Source organism: Zingiber officinale, chromosome 3A (genome assembly GCF_018446385.1).
Source record: "Zingiber officinale cultivar Zhangliang chromosome 3A, Zo_v1.1, whole genome shotgun sequence".
NCBI lineage: Eukaryota > Viridiplantae > Streptophyta > Magnoliopsida > Zingiberales > Zingiberaceae > Zingiber > Zingiber officinale.
The window spans coordinates 83,776,062-83,782,061 of record NC_055990.1 but is presented as its reverse complement, the minus strand read 5'-3'; positions in this window follow the sequence as shown (position 1 = coordinate 83,782,061).

The following is a 6,000-nucleotide window of genomic DNA, read 5'->3' as shown; positions in this document are numbered from 1 at the left end:
CAAACTTGACTCAATCTCTACCATGGTTCTTCTAATCCAACCATTTGATTCAAGCCAATTTAATATAATGAATCTAATTCATTAAATTAAATTGATTTAATAAGTCATAATCTAAATTAGACTCATTAAATACATGAATCAACTTGAGTCGAACTCAAGTTAGCCCAATTAGGATTACTCTTAATCCAATTTGATTTATCAAATAAATCTAATCCTCTTCGTTCATCATATGAACCTAATCTCCATCTATTTGTCCTAAGTGTGTGACCCTATAGGTTCTTGTAACGTTGGCAATGCCCTAAACCCATTTAGGAGCTTAAGTAATGAGCGGTATCTAGCAACACATCATTACTACCCAAGTTACAAGAATGTCGAGATTCGACATCACCTTGTGACTACCAATTGTGACTCCTCACAAAATAATGACAAGTGTCCTTCTATCCTAGACATCTAGATTGATCAATATGAGGCATAGACCGTGTCATCCTCTAATCAATCTAAATCTTGAACTCCAAGTAGACTCACTCGATCAAATGAGCTCAACATCTAATGTTGACTCATTTGGGCATGGCCATGCACTTAGTGGTCTCACTCTATCAAGAATACCGATGTCGCTCCCATCATATGGGAGGGATAGATCCCATCTACATCACTCACATCCCTCTACATAATTCGTTATATACCCAATAATCGCCTTTATAGTCCACCCAGTTACGGGTGACGTTTGACGAAACCAAAGCACATAACTCCTTATGTAGGGATCCATGGTGACTTCAGGTCTAAGGACTAATAGTCATACTAATAGCCACATGAGAAAGTATATGACACTCATATAACGATCCATGATACTTTCTCATGGCGGGTCATTCAGTATACATTCTCTAATGCATACCCATGTGTCAGCTTGATATCTATATATCCATGACTTGTGAGATCAAGTCATCGAGCTGACCTACATGCTAGTCTTATTGTATTAACATTGTCCATGAATGCTAATACTCGACTAGGAATGATTTAGAGTAGTGTTCCCTATATCATCTCACTATCGATTCAACTAATCGATTGATATAGGTATGAACCTTCTACTCAAGGACGCTATTATACTTAGTCTATTTGGCACTAATATAAATAAGTATAATAACCAAACAAATGCCTTTATTAATATAAAAGAATATGATATACATGAGTCCATACAATCATCAAATGATTGGCTCTAGGTCTCTAACTAACAATCTCCCACTAGCACTAGTGCCAATCAGTATAGGCTCTAAGGCCTAAAGACCTAGTGTGACCATCATGCTTCCTCTGTGCCAAAGCCTTGGTCAAGGGATCTGCAATGTTAGCCTCTGTAGGTACTCTGCAAATCTTCACATCTCCTCTATCGATAATCTCTCGAATGAGATGGAAGCGCCGTAGTATGTGCTTGGTCCGCTGGTGTGAGCGAGGTTCCTTCGCCTGTGCTATAGCTCCATTGTTGTCACAATAGAGCTCAACTGGGTCAGCGATGCTAGGAACCACCCCAAGTTCAGTGATGAACTTGCGGATCCAAACTGCCTCCTTTGCTGCCTCTGATGCAGCAATATACTCGGCTTCTGTTGTAGAATCAGCTACTGTATCCTGCTTCGAACTCTTCCAGCTGACAGCACCACCATTAATGCAAAATACGAACCCTGACTGCGATCGGTAATCATCCTGATCGGTCTGAAAGCTGGCATCACTGTAACCCTTTACAGTTAGCTCATCATTGCCTCCATATATCAAGAAATATTCTTTAGTCCTTCGTAAGTACTTAAGAATATTCTTGACCGCTATCCATTAACTTTCACTTGGATCAGACTGGTATCTGCTCGTCATGCTCAAAGCATACGAGACATCAGGTCGAGTACATAGCATGGCGTACATGATCGATCCTATGGCTGAGGCATAAGGGATCTGATCCATGCGGTCTCTCTCCTCTCTAGAAGAGGGACCTTGAGTCTTCGAAAGACTCACGCCATGTGACATCGGCAGAAATCCCTTCTTGGAGTTCTGCATGGCAAACCGATGGAGTACCTTGTCAATGTATGTACTCTGACTTAGGCCAAGCAATCTCTTAGATCTATCTCTATAGATCTGTATCCCTAGAATACGGGATGCCTCACCTAAGTCCTTCATTGAGAAGCAACTCCCTAGCCAGGTCTTGACAGACTGAAGCATAGGGATGTCCTTCCCAATGAGTAGTATGTCATCCACATACAATATGAGGAAGACAACTATGTCCCCTACAACCTTCTTGTAGACACAAGGCTCATCTTCGTTCTTGATGAAACCAAACTGTTTGATCACATCATCGAATCGAAGATTCCAGCTCCAAGAAGCTTGCTTTAGTCCATAAATGGACCTATGCAGCTTGCATACTCTGCTAGTATGCTGTGGATCTACAAAAATCTCAGGTTGTGTCATGTACACATCCTCGAGTAGGTTTCCATTCAGAAACGCGGTTTTGACATCCATCTGCCATATCTCATAGTCATGGTAGGCTGCAATAGCAAGCATGATCCGAATGGACTTAAACATCGCTACTGGAGAAAAGGTTTCATCATAGTCAATACCATGAATCTGCTTGAAACCTTTAGCTACCAAGCGACCCTTATAGATAGGTCCATCCATGTCAGTCTTTCTCTTAAAGACCCACTTACACCCAATGGGTTTTACCCCTTCAGGTGGATCAACCAAAGTCCATACTTGGTTGGTGTACATGGATTCCATTTCGGATCTCATGGATTCTAGCCATTTCTCGGAATCTGGTCTCATCACAGCTTCCTGATAGGTGGTAGGCTCATCCTCTATGAGTATAATGTCGTCATGGTCAGACAAGAGAAATGAGTATCTCTCAGGCTGACGACGTACCCTATCAGACCTGCGAAGAGGTATGTCTACTTGAACCGGTTGTTGTTCCTCAACTCCTTGTGGAACAACATCATCCACAACACTTTGTGGTTCCAGTTCAATTTCCATCGAGGCATTAGTGCTATTGTTCGCATCTTGAACTTCTTCAAGATCGAACGCGCTCCCACTAGTCTTTCTAGAAACAAAGTCCCTTTCTAGAAAGACCCCAGTCTTTGCCACAACTACCTTGTGCTGACTGGGAATGTAGAAATAATATCCCTTAGTTTCCTTGGGATATCCGATGAAATAGCACTTGTCGGATTTGGGTCCTAATTTGTCTGAGACTTGACGTCGTACATAAGCCTCACAACCCCAAATCCTCATGAAAGACACCTGGGCATCTCTCCCAGTCCATATCCTATATGGTGTCTTTATCACGGCCTTTGATGGAACTCGGTTGAGTATGAAAGCTACCGTGTCTAGAGCATATCCCCATAGATATGTCGGAAGATCTGTGTGACTCATCATAGATCGTACCATATCTAATAAGGTACGATTCCTCCTTTCGGATACACCATTCCACTGTGGTGTTCCAGGAGGAGTGAGTTGAGATAAAATCCCACACTCAGCTAAGTAGTCACGAAACTCATGGCTTAAGTATTCACCACCTCGATCTGATCGAAGTACCTTAATACTCTTGCCAAGCTGGTTCTGTACTTCATTCTTGAATTCAATGAACTTTTCAAAGGATTCAGACTTATGTGTCATCAAGTACACATAACCGTATCTACTGAAATCATCAGTAAATGTGATGAAGTACCTATAACCGCCTCTAGCAGCAACATTGAAAGGGCCACATACATCACTATGTATGAGTCCTAACAAATCATGCACACACAGCACAATATAAAAGCAATAAATAGAAAATCTAATTTTCAACTATTATGGCTTTTATCTATGGTTGTCCTCCGTGTGTTGTCATCCCAAGCTGCTGCCATATTTGGCCACCGCCACCGGGTCTAGATGTCGCATCCATCTTGCTCCTTGTTCCGCTCCGCGTCTGGTCCTCAAAAGGTTCCACGCCTTGCAAGATTCGATCCGCGATATAAATAGAATTTTACATTTTTCGATCCTATATTCCTCAAAGGAATGTACATGTAAACTAGATCGAACATAAAATAAAAAGTTACATCCATCGATCCTATATTCCATGAAAGGAATGTACATGTAACTAGATCAAAAATAAAATCCTAATAAAAACTAAATACAGCTCCTGCTGTATTTTATAATACAATCATGCACACACATATAAATGCCCTTGACATGTCCAAGGGTCCAATCACACACATAAAAAACTATAAGCCATAATAGTTGGATCCTGCATCCATAAAGTTAGCACATCCTACTATTAACCTGCCTAAATTATGTATGTCATGTGCATAATTAAACTAATACCAAATACACAGAGGTAAAACCCTAGCTTTGATACCAATTGTTGGTTGCTACTCGGAAAACCTAATGGTTCCACTGTACAAAAATTTTGTACAAAGGTCTGAACCTTTTCCAAGCTACCATGTGTTCTTTTAAATTAAACTTGGATCGCCTGCAGAACTTAACACGTTTGATCCAAATTTAATCTATTTGTTCTTTTAGGTTTTGACTTGGATCTCCTGCGGAACTTAACACGTTCGATCCAAATCACCTAGGTTATTAATTCCATTAAATATTATTTTCCAAAATTGGTTTCCAGTACTGACGTGGTGAGGCACATGACCTTCTTGGATATGGGAGCAACCACTACCGACTAGACAAAACCTTTTAAGGAAAACTAATATTTAATTTCCTAAAATAACTTTAGGTCAACCGAAAAGAACAATCAAATCACAAGGAAAAGAAAAACAAAAGAACACTACATCAAAAACAAATTCGAAACACTAAAATCGTATGCCTCTTGTATTTGGTATTATTTCCAAAAATAACTAGTATAATGCGAAAAGGAAAAATACTAGTTATACCTTCTAGAAAGACCTCTTGATCTTCTACCGTATTCCTCTTCTAACCTCGAACGTTGTGTGGGCAATGATCTTCCAAGATGAGGACCACCAAAGCACCTTCTTCTCCTCCTTGCTAGGTTCGGCCAAATCAAAAGCTTCACCAAGGATGAAGAAAAACACCAACCAAACTCCAAGGGATGAAAGCTTTCTCTCCTTCTTCTTCTTATTCTCCAAGTAGTATCCGGCCACCACAAGAGCTCCAAGCAAGAGAGGGTTTCGGCCACCACAAAGAGGAAGAGATGGAGAGAGGATGGCCGGCCACAACACCAAGGAAAAGAGGGAGAGAAAAATAGAGGTTGTGTCTCATGAAGGCACCCCAACCCCCTCTTTTATATTCCTTAGCTTTGGTAAATAAGGAAATTTAATTACAATAAAATTTCCTTAATTTTTCTTGACAACAATTAATTAATAAAAATTAAATAAAATTTCCTAATCAATTTATCATGGCCGGCCACATCAACAAGATCAAAAAAGACAATTTCAATCAACAATTAAAATTCCTTATTTGTCTTTGGAAATTTTAAAAAATAAAATTTTTCTTTAAAATCCCTTCATGGTTGATAAAAAGTTATTTCTATAATTTTAATTTTTCAACATGTGAATAATTTACAAAGAAAAAAATAAAATATCTTTCCAATCTAGAAATAAGGAAAGAGATCTAATATCTTTCTTTAATCTTTTGTAGATCCTTTTAAGAGAGATATTTTAATTTTACTTCTCTCCAATAAATTATATCTTCCACATAAGAAAAATTTTAAATTAAAATTCTTTTAAATTTAATGGGGGCCGGCCACCTAAGCTTGGGTTCAAGCTAGGGTCGGCCACCCATGAACCAAGGCTTGGCCGGCCCTAGCTTGAACCACAAGCTAGCTTGGTCGGCCCCCATATCATGGGTATGAAGGTGGGTATAGGTGGGTATAGTACTCTATAAATAAGAGGCTACGATAGGGACCGAGAGGAGGAATTGGTTTTGGTCTCACGATAAAATTAAGCATCCCGTGTTCGCCCCGAACACACAACTTAATTTTATCAATAATAATTCATTCCACTAGAGAACTATTATTGAACTTCCGCACCA